Source organism: Hippopotamus amphibius, chromosome 2 (genome assembly GCF_030028045.1).
Source record: "Hippopotamus amphibius kiboko isolate mHipAmp2 chromosome 2, mHipAmp2.hap2, whole genome shotgun sequence".
In the NCBI taxonomy this organism is placed as follows: Eukaryota; Metazoa; Chordata; class Mammalia; order Artiodactyla; family Hippopotamidae; genus Hippopotamus; species Hippopotamus amphibius.
The window spans coordinates 138,823,081-138,844,311 of NC_080187.1; positions in this window are offsets into that span (position 1 = coordinate 138,823,081).

Below are 21,231 nucleotides of genomic sequence, written 5' to 3' on the forward strand. Positions count from 1 at the left end.
GATACTTTACTCTGTACAGCACTGTACAGTAAGGTACACAAAGGCAGAACCACTTGTAGAGGATGCACATATGTAACAATGTACACCAGACACGTGAACTCACTTACGTGATTTGGCATTGGAATGCACGTTCGCATCTGCGAAAGTTCGCCACTTGAAGGTGCATATGTAGGGGACTTACTGTACACTCAAAATAAAATCCAAACTCCTTACATTCATCCATCAGGTTCTGTGTAAGTTGGCCTTGCTCCCCTTCCCAAATAAACCTCCTCCCTCCAGCCCTCTCTCTCTGCACTCTCCCATACTGGCCTCCCACCCATCTGCAAATGACAAGTATGTCCCCGCCCTGGGTCCTGGCACTTTCCCTTAGTCTTCCTGAAGGCTCTTGCCTTCCTTGCTTCCTGTGTCCACTCAAACCTCCACTCAACTGTCATCTCCCTGGCCTTTCCATCCAACCCAGCCCACCTCACCCCCTTTCCTTGTTTCAGTTGTTTTAATGCAGAGATGTGTATCACTACCTGAAAATACAGTTCACATTTATTTGTTTACTGTCTATCTTGCCTACATTTTTTTTTCATTCTTATCTCGTTTACCACCATACCCCCATGCTAAACATGGGTATGTATGTATCCATATAGGGAATAACTGGAAAAACACTTGTTATAATATTAGGCAAAACATAACTCCAAACAGTTCTGATTCCATGGTATGATCGTAACCAAAGATAAAAGCACAAAACCAAACCAATAAAAGAGACAAGGTAGAAATACACAAATCTATTAACAGTGATCATTGTGGCTGGAAGAACAGAAAAAGAGTTTTCTTTTCTACATTTTCCAAATTTTCTTGAATAATCATGTGCTTTTACAATAGGAAAAAAATCCCTTTTTTTATAAAATGGAATTTACTTCGTTTTTTTTTCTTCTCTCATTCTCTGGAAAGTACACTATTTTTGCTCTGAGTTGCCTCAGCTGCTGTCCCTGGCACATCATTTTCCACCACACAAGCCAGCGCACAAAGTTGAGCAGATGAAGAAAACCTGAGGAAATCGGTGAGGTGATGCTTGGATTTTGCAGAAGCTGAATGACTAGAAAAGCAGTTAATTCTTTCTCATTTGGTCACTCTGTCCCAGAAAACACTGGGAGAGCTAACAACTGCCGACATGGTGCTTATCTCCTTTAAGTATCATTTAAAATTTCTGCAACAACTGAGAAGCATTATAGAAACCATTTTTCAAACTGAAACTCAGGACACTATAACCAACGAAAGACTTCTCAGCTGCCTCTAGGAGCAAGTGCTATCTGGGAAATACATGTACTCAATCAGTGACATTTGGGGAAATAGGACAAATGTTGAAATTGAAGTGGCTATAGAACATTAGTGTGTTTCATAAATGCTGATATGACTCTGAAGATAGCTGTTTATTGCTTTAAAATTTTTGTCTCTCTTACTTGCTAGAATAAGAGGTATCAATAGCAGCAGCAGGAACATGCATTGAGTTTAAGAGTGTGATGCTGGAATCAGATTGCCTGAACTCAAATCCAAATTCTGGAAGTCCACGACCATGTGAAAGTTATTAAACTCTTCAAGTCACATTTTTCTGGTTTGTAAAGTAGAGCAACAACTTTGGAGATTTGGAATGATTAAATGACATAATTAATATAAAGCATTTACATAGTGCCTGGCCCGTATGAAGTCTTAATAAAGGTTAATTATTGTTGTTATACAACAATACTTGTCAAACAAGTACCAATAGAACATAGCCTTAAACTTTTAAATCAGTCCCTTGCTATGGGAGCCACAAGGTACCTGCATCTAATCCCACCTGCGAGGTACTGCCAGGAAACCAAGTGTCCCTTCAGGAGGCCCAACATGAGTTGTAGCAGGAAATGAGAACTTGCAATTCTAAGATGCTAGCCATATTTAAGAATGTCTTGTGCACTATTTTCTATGAAGAAAAGAGTAGCTTGAACATTTGGGGAGGGTTAAGTACAGAATATGGCTTTTCCAGCTCTGTGTGCTTTGGAATACAAGTTGCTACTTGTTGGTATTGGAATGAAGACTCATTTTGGCAAGGATGAGACTGTCTTTCCTCCAGATTTTTCCTAATTTAACATGCTGGAGACTAAGAACTCAGTTCTTTTATGCAAAAGAACTAGAAATGGCATCTAGTAGATCTCCATATCCTTTTCAAGTGACCCATCTACCCTTCCTCCCTAGCTCTAATTCTCTTCTAGAACAGAGTCTAAATGGAATTTTTCTGCGTTTCCAAAGATTTTGGCTACTGTACTGTAGGAATACCAATGCTGAGAGCTCAACATAAAACTGATTATGTAACGGGAAAACACTCAAGAGTATCTGGCACAAGCAAATGTAGAGCCACTTTTTAGCAACATTTCCTCAAATAAGATTGCATTCAATTCCAATGGAATTAATCCTCACTAAAAGTGAGCTCACAATGAAAGATTAAGAACCACAGAAAGAAACAAACCACCAGGAAGAATGTAGGTATGATATCATAAAAATTAGCACCCCAGGAATTCAAACTTATAGAGCAATAAGGTATTAACAAAATATGTATGTTTAAAATTATTAAAGAGATAAAAATAGGAAAAATCACGATGAAAGAACAAGACAATAAAAATGATCAGGCCAACTGGAAAATGAAACAAATTGAGTTTCTAAAAATGAAGGCATAGTTACTGAAATTAAGCCCAGTAGAGGAATGAAATAGCCTATTAGACACAGCTGAACAGAGAATTGGGGACCTTGAAGCTAGAACTGAGAAGACAGTAAAGAAACAGAATATGGGAAAGTTTTAGAGAAACGTGAAAGATAGAATAGAAAATTTCAACATATATCTAATAATAGTAATAGAAAGCAATAGTCAATAGAAAAACATGAAAATAAATTGGAAGATAATTAAAGAAAATAAAAATCTTTATCTAAATACATAACAATGAAACAAAAATAACCAAAGGGAAAAGACAGTTCTGTACAAAAGAGCCGCAATTAGAATGACAGCACGCTTCTCATTAGTGACAAAAAAGACCAGACGGCATGAAAAGTTTTTTAAATGCTGAAAGCAAAAGATCAATCTTTTATACTCACATAAAAATCCTATATTCAAAATCCCACACTCAGCTAAACAATCTTTTAATAATTAAGATGAAATAAAGATATTTTAAGGCCCACTTTGATAAAGTTTATCATCAACAGATCCTAACTAACAGAGCTCCAACTTAAAGATTATACTTGGGTCAGTAGGAATTAAACAGAGAAGTTAGCAGTGGTATGTGGGAAATAGCAATAACCAAAAAAAAGTAATAATAATAATAAAGATGTGAGTAAATCAAAGTAGTATGGACAGTTATGTGACTGTCCATATGTGACTCATTTAAAAATAAATTTTCCCTAAAACATCAGAAAGTTCATAAGAAAGAGAGCAGACCTTGGTTCTAGTGCTGGTTTTACCAGCTATGTGACTTTAAATAAATTATTGTTCCCATTTGTAAAATGATATTCAGATCAGATGAACATTAAGTTTCCTTGAAAATCTAACATTCTATGATTTTACCATACTACTTGCTGGTCACCTTCCCCCTCAAGTAAAGAATACAAGAATCTATGCGATAACTGCAATGGAACCAAAGAAACATGCCCTTTTGGCTCAAAAGCCTGGCTATTGAGCTACATGCATATTTGTCGCTTTCCAAAGAACATGTGTCGTTTAGATGAATTCCCTCAAAATCTCCAATCTGATCCGCAAGATTTGTACCAGTGGTATGACACAGAAAGCACCCTTTTGATGTTGTTTGTGGTGAACATTTAATGAGCACTTGCATGTGGACCGAATATGATCTGCCCTCCAGTCATTCCGCGTGTTACACCAATCAGTCCTTGGGTGAAACCCTCCTGGGGCCTGGCAGGAGCCAGAGATGCCTCCTACCATGCCTAGAAAATCTTCAAAAGGAAAAAAGAAGTTGGAAACATAGCCTAGTAATCCTACTTATTCAGTGTTAGTCGGGGGAAAAGAATCTGAAATGTATTTCTCCTTAGAAGATAGCAAGAATGATTTTTTTCTATCTGAGTGGAGTGTGTACTCTGAGGTCTGAGAATTGCATTATAGATGATCCCTTTTTTCCAAATGCTCCTTTAACTTCTGCTAAGTTTCTACAAATTGGGAAACTCTTTCTCTGGTTCTGATTTGCTTCAAGAACTTTTTAAATCATTGTTCTCATACTGACCAATAATTTGGTATCAAAATCCTTTACATTCTCGTATGGCGATAACTGCAAACCCAGCATCTATTTGAATGATTTAAAGGGACTTCATGGCCTACGTCCTGGCTGCAGTCTGGGTCTTCTTCCACCCACCCTTCTTTCCACAGAACAATCATCCCAACATCTTCATACCTTGGCATGTGTGGTTCCCTCTGCCTGGAACTTACTTTTCCCTTTCTTTAGAAGACACGTACGCTATATTAGGCCCCACTTCCTAAGTGCCTCCCAAGCATGACACTGTGCAGATATGTAGACATTATTAATATCCATTATTATATCCAAATCCGCCCCTCCTGTGCATATAAAAGACTACTTTTCCAGGCTTTGATGTGAGGCGTGACTACACAACTTGCTTTAGCCAGTGACAAGTGAGTGGAAATAATTTGTGTCACTTGCAGGCATAAGCATTTAAGGACTAGCTGGTGGTTCTCCAACCTTCTCTTTCCTTCCCGCATCAGCTGGGGTCACAAGTTCCAGATGGTGAAGCTCCAGCATAGTGGAAGTTCCAATACCCTGGGCCACCAAGGTGCCACATGAAGAATAGCTGTCATGGAAATACAGCTAGATTCACAAAGGGATTTGTGTGAGCAAGAAACAAGACTTTCCCTTGGTTGTCCACTAAAAACCCTGGGGCTGTTTATCACTGCATCATATCCTCACCTCCCTAATACAATACTAGTACTTTGTGACACTCTGCCACATTTGTCTACTTTTTGCCAGTTTGATAATGTGTACCTTTTCATTGGAAAGCTAATCTCATTTATGTTTATGATAAATCTTAACATATTTGGGTTTAAATATAACTTTTTGCTATTTGTTTTCTATTCTTTCTTTCTTCTCGTTGATTTGTTTTTCCTTTTCTGCCACCTTTTGCATTACGTGGATTCTTTTAAGTTTTTTTTTTTAGTATTTTATTTTAATTCTTCTAATGCTTTCTTTTAGCTGTACCTTTTAAAATATTTTCTACTGATTGCCTTGGTCTCGTAATAGACATCCTTAACATATCACAGTCTACATGGAATTAATACTGTACCACATCACATAAAAGATAAGACACATGCAACAATATAATTTCATTTCACTCCCCCCATTCTGTGTGCTGTTCTTGTCATATACTTTACATCCAAATACATTATAATTCCATGTAAAACACTGTAATATTTGCACTAAATGATCACTTGCCTTTCAAAGAATTTAAGAGCACAATTAACGGATGTTCTTTTATATTTACTCAGTGAGTTGCCATTTCCTGTATTCTTCATTCCTTCTCATAGATCCACGTTTGTATCTAGAGTTAATTCCTTCAGGATGAATCATTTCTATATCAATTTTAACAAACTACCACAAAATTGGGAGCTTCAAAGAACACAAATTTATTGCTTTATAATTCTGTAGGTCAGAAGTTTGAAATGGGTCTCACTGGGCTAAAACCAATGTAGCAGCAGGACTATATTCCTATCTGGAAACTCTAGGAGACAACTCATTTTGTTGCATTTTCCAGCTTCTAGTAGCCGCACACGTATTTTGTTTCCTGGCCTCCTTTTATCTTCAAAGCCAGTAATAGCCAGTTGAATCTTTCCCATATCATGTCACTTTGAAACCTCCTCTTCTGCTTTCCTCTTTCATGTTCAAGAACTCTATGATTACATTGCCTGCCCTGCTTCCCTCCTCTTCTGCCCTGATGGTCAGCCGAATAGCAACATTAGTTCCATCTACTTACTTAATTCCCCTTAATGTAATATATTCACTTTTCTGGGCTTAAGACATGGACATCTTTGAAATGCCATGCGCCTACCATAATCCCCACTCCCTTTTCTTGTGATGCAAATCTACAAGCAATGAAATCTCTCAGCTTTTCTGTACCTGAAAATGTCTTTTATACACCTTCAATTTGAGGATATTTCTGATGACGTAAAACCCTATGTTGACAGTTTTTTTCTTTCAGCACTTTAGAAATGGCGTTTCTTCATCTTTTGACATTCGTTTTTCCCAGATAAAGATCTAGCCAGTGTTATCCTGTATATAATGTCTTTTTTATTTCCTGGGTGCTTTCAAGATTTTCTCTTTATCTTTAGTTTTCAGCAGTTTGACTATGATATAAGTAGGTACTGTTTTCTTTATACTTATCCTCATTGGGGTTCTTTAAACCTTTTGGATATATAAGTTCATGTTTTCTACAAAAATTAGGAAATGTTTGGCTATTATTTTTGCCCCATATTTTCTCTCTTCTACTTCTGGGATTCCAGGGACATATATTTTAGACTTTGTGATGTTGTCCCACAAGCCACTGAAGCTCTATTTTTAAAAATATTATATTCTCTCTCTGAGATTCACCTTGGAAAATTACTATTGACCTGTCTTTGAGTTCGCTGCCCTTTCACCTGCCAGTTTCTACTGATATATTCTTAAACCCAGTTGGTACATTTTTCTCCAGCTCTATTGAGATATAATTGACATATAACATTGTGTAAGTTAAGGAGTAAAATCTGATGATTTGATACATATATATATTGCAAAATGATTATCACAATAAGGTTAGTTACCACATCCATCACCTCACATAATTACATTTTTTGTGTGTGGTAAGAGTATTAATGATTTACTCTCTTGGCAACTTTTAAGTGTACAATACAGCATTTTTATTAAGTATACAATACAGCTGCCACAGTTTTGAACTGTATCTGTGATCATCTGTGCTGTATCTCGATTTATTTTGCACATCCATTAGCAAGATGTGTCCTAAAATTACTTCTTCGCTTTACAACATTTCAACTTACGAAAGGTTTCTTAGGAATGCTCTACCTTCAGATAGCAGCAGAAACCTGTTTTAACTATGTGACTGAGCAGTCTAGGTAATCTCTACCGCTCAATTTCCTTCATCTCTAAATAGGTCTAACAAAAATGACTTGGTAGGTTTCTGCGGGGACTAAATAAAAGGAGATAAATAAAACAACAGAGGTACAGGAAAATGTTAGCTATTTTAAGTCACAGAGAGTCAGAACCTGTTTCTTTATACAATAGCAACAATTTTTTTCCTTTCTGAGGGTTTAGAAAATAAAATCCATATATTTGATTTATTTGTACTCTGGAGAGAATAACATGGAATGAAAACTAAAAAGTGTAAATCTTCCTCTGGCTCTTTTGAAATTACAAAACCAGGGCAAACGCATTAAAATATAGATTTCAATAAATACTCAAGAAACGGCTTTGATAGCAACTTTATTACATTATTTACTAAGCATTTAGTGGTGGAGTTTCACATAATTCTCATTCTTGTTCCTCCTCCTGCTCTGCTTTTCCTCCTGCTATTTTCTCTCCTTCTTCTACTCATCCCACCTCAAAGTCATCTGAAGGCAAATTAGACTTGAGATAGTTACCATAATGGTGTAAGTAGGTTACCACAAACACCCCTTCCCTAGATATTTAAACAAATTGATATGTTACGCTGCATTAGTTAGACCAAGTTTAAGTGAAAAATTTAATGTATCTTGCTAAGCAGGACAAAGAAAATGTATTTTTGCTACATTCAAAGAAAATAAGTTGCAAGAAAGATAATGCAAAAGGACAAAGACAAATTGTCAGTCCTGATTGAAATGAACACTCCAGTCCTATTAGGAAGGGAACCAACACACTTGTGTTAGTACATATTTTTCTAGGACATTCAGCAGATAATATGGGAGTAAAGGGCAAAAGAATGAGGCTATTCATTCAATCAAGGCCCACTAATCTTTAAATGACTAGATTTGTGAATCATAAATCTTATCAAGAAAATTGGGCCTCCACCAAAACTTGTGACGAATATTGTTAATGTATTCGTGGGTCCTTTCTCTCCTTGCCCTGCATCTTCCTAATGTGACAAACAAGCCCTTTAGCCATCTGGCTGCTGAGTGTATCTCCAGCCCTGTCTTAAATGCGTCATTTTAGAGGCCCTGCACTCCACCAACCACCCCTCTCTAGAGCCTTTTCCAATGCCTCCAAACAGAAGGCACTCCTGAATTGGCCTGTCTCTGCATATTGCCAAAGCCCTCTATAATTGCACCTACATGTAATAATGATATGTTTGTCTACCTACTGCTATGCAATGATCAACTTAAAAGCAAAGCTTTTATGTAATTATTTTAAAAGTGATTTTATTGTGATACTTGTGACATGCAATAACCTGCACATATTTAAAGGGTGCAATCTGATAAGTTTTGACATTTGTGCACACGCACACACACACCTATCACTAAAATCAAGGTACTTAAAAAGTCCAGTGTCCACAAAAGTTTCCTCCTGCCGCTTTGTAAGCCCTTCCTCCCACCTCTTCCTAACCCCTAATCCCCATACAACCACTGATCTGTTTTCACTATAGGTTAGTTTGCATTTTCTAGAAATTTCTATGAATGGAATCATAGAACATGAGCTCTTCTTTGTCTGCCTTTCTTCACCTAGCTGAATTATTTTGGGGTTCATCCATGTTGTTGTGTGTACCAATAGTGTATTCCCTTTTTATTGATGGTGTTTCGTTGTATAGATATACCACACAATTTGCTTATCTATTCATTGTCTATGGGCACTGGAGCTGTTTCCAATTTGTGGCTATTAAAACTAAAGCTGCTATGAACATTCCTGTACAAGTTTTTGTGTGGACACATGCTTTCAATTTTCTTGAGTAAATACCTATTTGTGGGTCGTGTGTTAGAAACATGTTTAACTTTTTAAGAAGCTTCAAAGTTATTTCCAAATGGATTATATCATTTTACAATTCTAGAAGGAGTGAGTACAGAAGAGTTCCAGTTGCTTCTAACCCCATTAACACGCGTAGTCAATTCTTATAGACACCTATTAGACATTCTAATAAGTATTTAGTAGTATCTTATTGTGGTTTTAACCAGCACTTCCCTAATGACTAATGATGTTGAGCATTTGTGTACATCTCTTTTGGTGAACATGTGTGTGCATTTCTGTTGGAATTGCTGAGCCAGGAGTGATGTACCTGGTCAGCTTTAGAAGATACTGCCAAACAGTTTTCTGAAGTGGTTGTACTCCCACCAGCAGCGTAAGTCTAAGTTGTTCCACATCCTCATCAACACCTGGGATTACCTGCTTTTTGAAATTTTAGCCATTCTAGTGGGTATGTGGTGATATCACATTGTGGTTTTAATTTGCATCTCCCTGATAAGTAATGAAGATGAGTTCTTTGTCATATGTTTATTGCCTACTTAGATATACACTTGAAGTGCCCGTTCAAGTCTTTTGCTCCTCTTTTCATTGTGTTGCCTATCTTCTTATTTTCATTTGCAGGAGTTCTTAATACATCCAGGGATTGATTCTTGTATTTTATGTACATTTACTGCAAATATCTCCCCCATTCAGAATCACCTTTTTATTCCCCTAATGATGCCTTTTGATAAACAGAAGTACTTAATCTTATTATGGTTCAATTTTTCAAGTTTTTTCCCCCTTTATGGTTAGTGCTCTATGAGTCCTGTTTAAGAAATCTTTGCCTGCTCCCAGTTGATTAAGATGTTTTATGTTTCTTCTGAGAAGCTTTATCGTTTACCGTTCTCATTTAGATCTGCAATTCATCTTGAACTGATTTGCTGCACTCCTATTGTTTGTTATTTTCTGTGTTCCTTGTTATTAAAAATCAGTATGTCTGATTTTTCCTTTTGTTCAGGCACCAATATGACTCAACATGCCACTATACTATAACTGATCCTGTCTTTATTCAAAAGTTTGATGTTTTGTTCAGTGTGAATTTTTCCATTAATTCTGACCTTTAAAAACATTGCATCAAGATATTATTTATCTTGGTTGCTGAGTTTCTGGAGCCCACTTAAATGTGGCACCCCGTGTGGGTCCCTCAACTCACCTCACTCTAGTCCCTGCCCTGCTTGACACCTGAAACACACAGATCTTCCTGACTGTGAGACTCCTTATCCGTGCCCTTCAGAATACTTCTGTGGGTTTTCTGTAGGGCCCTCAGACCCGCACAAGACGAGAGATCTCACTCCCATCCTTTTTTTTTTTTTTAAGCTCTTTATTGGAATATAATTGCTTTACACTCTTGTACCAGCTTTTGAGGTACACCGAAGTGAATCAGCTGTATTTATACATATATCCCCATATCCCCTCCCTCCCGCAACTCCCTCCCACGCTCCCTGTCCTGGCCCTCTAAGGCATCCCCCATCATTGAATTGATCTCCCTTTGTTATACAGCAACTTCCCACTAGCTATCTATTTTACAGTTTGTAGTGTATCTATGTCTATGCTACTCTCTCACTTCGTCCCAGATTCCCCTTTGCCCCCCACCCCCCACCCCAGCCCCATGTCCTTAAGTCAATAGAAACACTCTGCTCAAATATGCCCATAATAATGATAAAGATCTGCCTGGAGAGGACCATGTCCTCCCATCCTGCCACCTCCTAGGAAGGATCACTGTCTTACAAGAATCACTGTAAATAAGTGATTTACCCTTTGGTGGCCCATCCAGGTGGTTTTCTAGTCCCTTTCTCTACAGAGCTAAAAAGATGTTAAGTCCTCAGGGGGTCATCCTACCACAGGCAGTATTGGATTGGACTAAATTTCTAAATTATACCTGTGGCTGTTCTGATCTTACTTGTTTATATTTGCAACATCAAGGAACGCTCACATCTAAGCCAGTGACAAAAATAAGGACGGGGGAGCCACTCTCTAGGGAGGGGTCTTCATGACTTCCAATCCATCAGTAGCCCCCACTAGAATCAGTTTCATTTACCAGAAAACAGAAACTCAGAGCCTGAGGCAAGTATTGGGCTGGCCAACAAGTTTGTTCAGGTTTTTCCGTAAGATGTTACGGAATCTTACATCACCCCCAGAATATGCAGCAGATTAAATTCTTCAACTGTTGCCAGCTAAGAATAGAATTAGGTCTGGAGCAAAGGTGTTGAGAGATTAGTGAAGGTTGAAGCTGAGAGGGACCCACCTCCCTAACACAGAATCATGCACTCAGAAAAAGGAGGAGGACACAATACACAACTAATTCCTTGTCTTTTCCCAGGTGTCAGGAGAGTCGTGTTCTTTTCAGTTCTCCACCTCAGCTCCACAGCCAAGTCTCTGTGCACCTGCTTATGGATTTGGATGGTTGCCTGGGGCTACAGGATTTGTTAACAGCAAAACAATGTATTGGCCACTAATTAGGTAATGCAAAGGTTTGTTTTATCTGTGGCTTTTTTTGCAGCAATTTCATCATAAACTGAGGGCTCGGGGGCACTCAGTTTATGACAGTGCAGCCCTGATTAGACACAGTCAGCCCACGGCACGCCAGGTCATGGCTAGTCCATCAAGGCAGTCAACAGCCCCCCATCCGTCCCTGCTTACACTAGATCTACTGCCCTTTTCCTCAAGTCATCGGTTCCATTCCTCTGATTTTGATACTTGTTCACTCAGTGTTAGAGACCAGTCGGACTTTGTTTTACTTTTTTAGGAAAGACAGAATTCTGGTTCCAACTCTTCCGCTATTCAATTGAGTGCCCAGTGAAAGTCACCTTACCACCTTCTATGTCAGCAGTTCTCAACACAGCCTGCACATTAGAATACCAGTGCCTGGACCCTCCCCCTTCAATTCCAGTTCAATTGGTCTGCAGTTGGGATATCATCCTTAGGTGATTATAATGGACAGTCCAGTTTAAGAACCACAAAAGCAGTGATTCCTAATTACTCAGGAGATGGTTAAAATGCAAATTTCTAGCCTCCCCACTCCTGTGCCTTCGGAAAGTCTGATTTAGGATGCTTGATTAGAGACCACAGGTTTTCTGTTTTAATGACTCTAAAACCGGTGGTTTAAGGAGAAATCTTTGAGAGACACTGATTAAAAAGAGGAAGAGGCTATACCATATGACCTCCTGGGTCTATCTTAGGGATAATATAATATAATTTGGAGTTTCTGCCCTACAGGAGTGAATGGTCCCAACACTTTGTTCCTATTGAGTCTTAAGAATGGTGGGCTTTCTTTACCTTAAGTTAAAGGACCTATCTGCTCCTTTTCAGACTGTCTTCCTCTCCCCACTACTGGGCAATTGACCCCAGTGTGTGGTGAGCTCAGCCTCTCCTGTTACTTTCCTATTTCCCATTCCCACACCCTCTTTGACTCTCAAAGTATTGAAACCAGTACTATTGACCATAGGATTTAAGAAGCACTGATCATTATGGATGAATGTTCCAGCTCTAACTATAAGGTTTCCACCATGATCACACAAGATCAAACCCTTCCACTCTGGACCTTGATCTTGTTCATAGTGGACTCCTACATTGTTGCCTGTACCTGAATCATTGTCTTAAAAACAGAGCTGAAAGTCAAGCCACCTTGCTGCTTTGTGCCACCTGCTGTGTGCTATAGAGAGGACCTCTCCCAGATCTGACCTAGTGCTCCATGTCTTTGATTTCTAACCCATGCTCGTTACACCTACTGGGAATGCCCAGATCACGAATGCTTGCCCAGATTACCTCCTACTATGCACATCCTTGTTGATCCCCAATCCATGTATTGCGTACTAAATTTGACTTCTTCCCTGCCACTCACCACATTGCTCATATTTTGTTCCAGATCTCACTGCCTCCCAAGTCACCATATTGCTGACTTAGTTAAGCACTTACTATTTACCTAGCACTGTGCTGAGAAAATTGCATTCAGTATGTCATCTAATCCTCACAGAAAGCAAATGGGATACATATGAATTTTATCCCCATTTTACAAATGAGGAAGTAAAGGCAGCTTAAAGTTGTTAAGATCACACAGCCTGACAATCAGATTCTCAGTACACTGCAAGCATAACTAGACAAAAATAAATACCAGGTGAATGAATTGGGAGATTGGGATTGCCATATATGCATTACTAATAAGAAAAAAATACCAAATTGTACACTCTAAATATATGCAGTTTATTGTGTTAACTGTATGTCAGTAAAAGTTCTTTAAAAATAAATTTTAAATAAAAAAATAAATAAATAAGTAAGTAAATACCAGGCAGCTTCCATCTACTGCAACTAGGACTGGCTTTTGTAACACTGTAACTTTAGTAGTCTATCTGCAAACTCCTGGCCTCCCTTTTCAGAATCTTTCTTCCCACCACGAAGAATCCTGAAAGCACATGCTTTCAGGATCAAGCTCCAACCACATCACACCTTACCAATGTCTTCTCTGAGAAAAGACTCAGCATTATTCCATCATTTTCACTTGAGTATGTATAAGATGAAGTCAATATGTTTCTCTCCATAAAGTATTTGAACTCCAAGCCTTATATCATTATACAAAAAAGAAGTATTTCTTCTTCAATAATTTAATCATCTGCAAATAGATACTGGCAAGGCAGCAGGAAAACTTGCAGGAGCCTTCAGCTCACATCATAAAGGTGGCCAGCCTATATGCATGATAAGCATGTGGCAAAGTCCAGGTTGGATGCAAATCGGAGGAAAAGAGTTCAGGGAGTTGCTTCGAGCCTCAGTAATTTTAATGACTTTACATCAGTTTTCTATTTCTGCTATAACAAATAAATCCAAACTATGTGCTTAAAATGACTTATTGTATGTGGTTAAAGTCAAGGTATCATCCACCTGGGCTAGTTCTGCTAGATGCTAGGGGAGAATCTACTCCTCACACTCTCCAGATTCTAGAGGCTGCACACATTGTTGGCTCATGACTGCATCACTCCAACCTCTCCTTCTGTATCCTCACATCTCCTTCTCTGACTGACTCTCCTGCCTCCTTCCCTTGTACCCTTACAAGAACCCTTGAGATTAAATTTGGTCCACCTGGATAATCTAAAATAATCTCCCCATCTCAAGATACTTAATTTTGTTGTATCTGCAAAGTCCCTTTTGCCATGTACACTAACATTCACAGATTCTGGGGATTACAATATGGACATCTTTGGGGGCCGTCATTGTTCTTACTATAGACTTAAAGACCCAAATATAGGGCAATCAAGGACAGAAAAGAAAGACGGAAAATATTCATTAGGACACTTTCAGATGATGCTGACAGAAAGACAACTAAAATCAGCCTAAGCCACAGACGGAAATTTTGGGGCACATATAAGCAAACCTCCAAAAGAGAGGGAGTGAGGAAAATTAGCTTCCAGATTAACTGGTTATAGGATTCCAGTGCTAACAATTCAATGGCTCTTGTCTTTTTTCTCATTTTTCTGCATCTTGTCTCTGGTCAGCTGCTCCTCAATGCTGGATCATCAACAAAAGCAAATCAAAGTTTGCACCTTTCAGCTTCATGGACAGGGTTAGGTATAGTCCTTCCCCACTAGCTCCAGCAAGGAAAATTCTCAGCAAGTTTTCTCAATGGATAGGATTGGATCTTAAGCCCATCACTGAGCAATGAAGTCATCACAATGAAATATTATGATTGATCCAGCTCAGGTCATTTGCCACCCCATGGTCGCTGTAACTGACAGCTCCCCAGATCTTACTAGAACTAGCATTAAGGACAAGAGTTCCTCAGGTGAAAAAAGGACTTGGGTTCAAGGCAGACAAAGCAGTAAATGCCCACCAAAAAAAAAATGGAGAGTGGGTGCTGTTCACATTTTTACAGTTAATCCCTGTCAAATGGGGGATGAAATCAAAATTAGCACAGAAAAATGGATGATCTGAAACTTCTGGGAACTTTTGCCACAGATGAAAGAATTTGAGATGAAATAGGTATACCCTGAAAACTATAAAACAGTATTGAAGTAAATTAAAGAAGACACAAATAAATGGAACAATATCACATGTTCATGAATTAGAAGAATTAATGTTGTTAAAATGTCCATACTACTCAAAGCAATCTATTAATTCAATGTAATCCCTATCAAAATTCCAATGGTATTTTTCACAGAAATAGAAAAATAATCCTAGAATGTACAAGGAATCACATAAGATCTCAAATAGCCAAAAGAACCTTGAGTGAGAAGAGTGAAGCTGGAGACCTCACACTTCCCAATTTCAAATTATAATTACAAAGCTATAGTAATCAAAACAGCATGATACTGGCATAAAAACAGACGCATAGGCCAATAAGACAGAATCAAGATCTCAGAAATAACCTATACGTATACAATCAACTTGTCTTCTACAAGGTTGCCGAAAACAAACACTGGGGAAAGGATGGGGTCTGCGATAAACAGCAGTGGGGAAATGTGATATCCACATGCAAAAGAATGAAATTTTTTGGACCCTTATCCTATAGCAGACACAAAAGTCAAGTCATAGTGGATTAAAGACTTAAAGGTAAAACCTGAAATCATAAATCTCCTAGAAGAAAACACAGGTGAAAAGTCTATGGACATTTGGTCTTGGCAATGATTTTTTGGATATGACACCAAAAGCACAAAGCAACAAAAGCAAAAATAAACAAGTGGAATAACATCAAACTAAAAAGCTTCTGCAAAGGAAACAAACACAGAATGAAAAGGCAACCTACAGAATGGAAGAAATATTTTCAAACAATTTATCTGATAAAGGGTTAATATCCAAAGTATGTAAGGAACACATACCATTTAATAACAACAACAACAACAAAATCTGATTGAAAAATGGGCAAAGGACTTGAATAGACTTTTCTCTAAAGAAGACATAGAATGGCCAAACAAGTATATCAAAAGGTACTCGATACCACTAATCATTGGTGAAATGCAAATCAAAACCATAATGAGATATCACTTCACACCTGTTAAAATAACTATTATTTTAAAAACAAAAGATTAGTGTTGGTTGGGACTTCCCTAGTGGTGTAGTTGTTAAGACTCCACTATCCCAATGCAGAGGGCCCAGGTTTGATCCCTGATCAGGGAACTAGATCCCACATACATGCCGCAACTAAGGAGCCTGCCTGGCACAACCAAATAGATAAATAAATATTAAAAAAAAAAGATTAACATTGGTAAAGATGTAGAGAAAAGGGAACCCTTGTACACTGTTGGTGGGAATGTAAATTGGTACAGATGTTATTGAAAACAATATGGAGATTCCTCAAGAAGTTAAAAATAGAACTACCATATGATCAAGCAACCCAACTTCTGGGTATACATATGAAAGAATTGAAATCAGAATCTTTTATTTTTTATTTATTTATTTATTTATTTATTGGCTGTGTTGGGTCCTTGTTGCTGCACAAGGGCATTCTCTAGTTGCTGCGAGCGGAGGCTACTCTTCATTGTGGTGCGCAGGCTCCTCATTATAGTGGCTTCTTTTGTTGTAGAGCACAGGCTCTAGGCACGTGGACTTCAATAGTTGCAGCACATGGGCTCAATGGTTGTGGCTCATGGGCTCTAGAGCACAGGCTCAATAGTTGTGGCGCATGGGCTTAGTTGCTCTGTGGCATATGGATTCTTCCCAGAGCAGGGCTTGAACCCATGTCCCCTGCATTGGCAGGTGGATTCTTAACCACTGCGCCACCTAGGAAGTCCTGAAATCAGACTCTTAAAGAGATATGTGCACCCCCATGTTCACTGCAGCATCATTCACAATACCCAAAATATGGAAACAACCTAAACGTCCATTTACAGGTGAATGGATAAAGAAAATGTGGTATATGAATATAATGGAATATTATTCCACCTTTTAAAAAACAAAAAAGGAAATTCTGCCATTTGTGACTATATAGATGAACCTGGAGGGCATATATAACCGATTCACTTTGCTGTACACCTGAAAATAACAACATTGTAAATCAACTATATTCCAATAAAAAAAATAAGTTAAATCAAAAATTAAAAATAAGGGGCTTCTCTAGTGGTCCAGTGGGTAAGACTCCAAGCTCCCATTGCAGGGGGCCTGGGTTCAGTCCCTGGTTGGGGAACTAGATCCCACATGCATGCTGCAACTAAGAGTCTAAATGCCACAACTAAGAAGTCAGCATGCCACAAACAAGATCCTGCATGCTGTAGCTAGACCTGGTGCAGCCAAAAATAAATAATAAATAAATAAATTTTTTTTTAAATTTTTTTTTGGGGGGGTACACCAGGTTCAATCATCTGTTTTTACACACATATCCCCGTATTCCCTCCCTTCCTTGACTCCCCCCACCTCAAGTCCCCCCCACCCTCCCCGCCCCAGTCCTCTAAGGCATCTTCCATCCTCGAGTTGCACTCCCTTTGTTATACAACAACTTCCCACTGACTATTTTACAGTTGGTAGTATATATATGTCTGTGCTACTCTCTCGCTTCGTCTCAGTTTCCCCTTCACCCCCCGCCCCCTCCCATACCTCGAGTTCTCCAGTCCATTCTCTGTATCTGCATCCTTGTTCTTGTCACTGAGTTTATCAGTACCATTTTTAGATTCCGTATATGTGAGTTAGCATACAATATTTGTCCTTCTCTTTCTGACTTACTTCACTCTGTATGACAGATTGTAGTTCTATCCACCTCATTACATATAGCTCCATCTCATCTCTTTTTATAGCTGAGTAATATTCCATTGTATATATATGCCACATCTTCTTGATCCATTCATTTGTTGATCCTGCATGCTGTAGCTAGACCTGGTGCAGGCAAAAATAAATAATAAATAAATAAATATTTTTAAAAATAAAAATAAAATAGAAAGCATCACTAAAATAGGATAAATACATAAATAAGCAAGCCAGACATAGAAAGAAAAATACTGTAAGATATTACTTACATGTGGAATCTAAAATAGTCAAACTCAAAGAAGCAGAGAGTAAAATGGTGGTTACCAAAGTTGGGGAGAGAGGAAAATGGGGAGGAAATGTTAAAGGGTACAAAGTTTCAGTTATGCAAAATAAATAAGATCTGGAGATCTACTATGCAGTGTAGTACCTATAGCTAACAATACTATATTGTACTTAAAATTTGCTAAGAGAGTAGATCTTATGTTAAGTGTTCTTTCCACACATTATCCTCCTCCTCATCATCATAGGGGAGGGAAGAAATTTGGGGAGGTGATGGATATGCTTATGATGTTGAAGGTGGTGTTGAGTTCATGGGTATATATTTATTCCCAAACTCATCAAGTTGTTTACATTAAATATGTAAAGCTTTTTATATGTCAATCATAAGTCAATAAAGTAGTTTAAAACAAAACATTTAAGTATAGTGTTACTGTTCTAGTTAACTTCTTTGTATTCTGGGGGAACTAAAGGAATTATTATGTGATTTTTCCCACAGAGCTCTAACATGAGTCCTGTTTTCCTGATAGATACTTTACTCTGCCCGAGAAGTAGTAGACAATCCTGTTAAATTTTTTCAGTCAACAATCTATTGATTTCTCTGGATTTCCCATTTGTGAAATGAGGGCACTGGATTGGGTGATCTTGCAGTTCCTCTCAGCTCATAAGTCCATGACACTGTGATTCCTGACTATCTAGTTGGCTCCACAATTTAGATATATGTTCTTTGGTCTTCTGTTGTGTTGTTATTTAGTTCTTTAAAATTAATGGCAAATGAATTGCTTGATTTTTCTTTTTATGTCCCTTATGTAAAGATGCCAGGAATTTCTCATAGACTTTTCACCTTCTAGCAGAGCAGGGAATGCTGTGGCCAGAGTGATCAAGCCAACTCAGGCTCTCCCAAATCTTAGGGAGAACACAGTAAACACAGGCTGACAAATCGATACTCCTAGTACATGACTATTTCTGAAAGTTCCTGGAATCTGCTCTTTCATAAAGACCATAAAAATTCCCTAAATACTGGCTCAGAGTTGTTACATTTTCATCACCAATGTATAGAAAGCACCTTCTAGGTGTCAGATACTGAACCATGCCTTCACAGACCAGACTTATAAACAATTAATTGGAATGTGTAATAAATGATATAGAAACTTATGTTCTAAATACAACAGTAGCCCAAGCATGGAGATTAACACTGCTTGGGGGTAGAGCATCACAGGGAAAATTGTGAAGAACTTCAGCTGAAGTAGTCTGAAGAATCACTAGGTGGTCAGGAGATACGAGTGGAGTAAATGCCATAGGCAAAATCAAGCAGGCAAATCCCAACAAAGTTTGTTCAGGGGTAGGTGAGGACTTACAGCTCAAGTATGGGGAGTGAAAAATGTGGAGTGGAAGACCAAGCTAGAGAAGTAGGCAGAGGGGCACTCAGCCTAAGGAGCTGAGCCTCATCCTTTCAGCAATGAAGAACCAATGAAATATTTTGAGAAGGGTAGAAGTGATGTGGCCAATGGGTGGAGGCCAGCTTGCATGGACGGTTCCATGGAGGCAAGAGTATGATAGGCGAGTTCGATTGTAACCAGAACTAAGATCTATGTAAAAGTGCCAAGCGTCCAGAAACAAACCCTTAAGCTCATGTGCTAATTTCTACAGCTTGCTCATCAGTATTGCATCCCATCACTTTTGGGTCCACCCTAGATCTGTCCTTAAAGAACCTTCCCTTAGTTATTTGGTGACAAATATAAAACTGAGTCTCAGAGAGAAGAGTTTTGCTAGGGCCTTTTATAAAATAGCCAGTGAGTATGGCCCTTTGCCCCATGCTTGCCTGGCACCAACATGGGAAAGTCGATGTTGAGAAATGCTTGTATTACATCACTTATCTTGTACACCTTCGTCTTCATCATTATATTTTTCCCTCCCTGCTGACCTCAGCCCGCAAGAAAAAGAAAGAAAATTGGTACTAGATGGTGTTGTTATATACATGGCTCTCGGTGTCCCAGGAAGGATTCCAGAATTCTCTTTCAGCTTATTGGTAGGTCTTTGGGAACCCACACACCAGGTGACTCAGTTACCTGGCAGGTAGTAATCGAAAGGCAACCACCCTTACTGTGGCAATCTTTCAACACTCATCCAATTTCTACAAGATATTGAAGAACCAGACCTTAAAAAGTGACCCAACATATAGGGTGGCAATCAAAGCTTATCAAACTTCTTAGACTGCCGTCGCTTTTCAAATGAAACATAAAATCTCAAAGTTGAATTTCTATCTTAAAGGTCATCTATTCCATTGGGTCTAAAATATGGCTGTGTTTTAGAATCACTACATAAAAGATCTTTGCCTCTACCTCCAGATACTCTGATTTGGCCAGTCTTGGGGTAGAACCCAGATATTTGTATTTTCAACAGCTAAATAGCTGATTTTGTTGTGCAGTCAGGTTTGGGAGCTTCTGGTCACCCTTACAATGTTTGGATTCTACCCCAAATGTCCCCTCAAATTTGTTGAGCGACATCTGCTAAAACACTTCCAGCACCACGGACTTCACTTCCTCCCTCTGTTGTCCATTTTTTGTTTAAGCAACTTAAACCATTATGAAGTGCTTTCTTATGTAACCAGAGTATGGCCAGGTCCCATTTCTGTCCCTGGGTGGGGAGGAGGTTATCAGGGGAATCTGAGAAATCCACACTGCAGTCTGCAGTGCCCAGGAAGACACATGATGATCAGTGGTCTTCCTGACACAGGTGACTCCCAGAGGAAGGTCTGTGCTTCCCCTTCTACTTGTCATGCCCCCCCCAGAGCATCACCAGGTGGTCCCACATGCTGTCTGGAATACCTTTATTTGTGAATAATCCCACACCCTCCTCTAACAGAAGTGTAAGAAGTTCTTTTACTAATGATTCGGACAAGCACTCAAGCAATAGAGATAGGAAGTGATGACTTGGTCAGAGTCATTCATACTTTTCAGAGGAGGTGTCAAAGGGCTTACAGTCAGGAAATTTGTTGCTTGTTCATGTAAATGTGCTCTCGCTCCTCATCTCCCTTCTCAGTGACCCTCTTGCTGCTCCCAGTTCTTGTCTTCCTGCTACAGTCACACCTCAAATCTCCCCATATGGAGGTGTCACCACCCCATTCCTTTGTGAAACTCCAACCTTCTTTATTTAAGAAAGGAATCTGAGCCTCCTGGGGCTTTCCTCATATGCCAGTGGAGGCTTCCTTCTGCCTAGGCTTCACAAGCTCACAGCGAGAGGGCAAGATGTAGACCCAGAGAAGGGGAGAAAGAAGATGGGAACTCCTATTTCATTTCATTCTCTC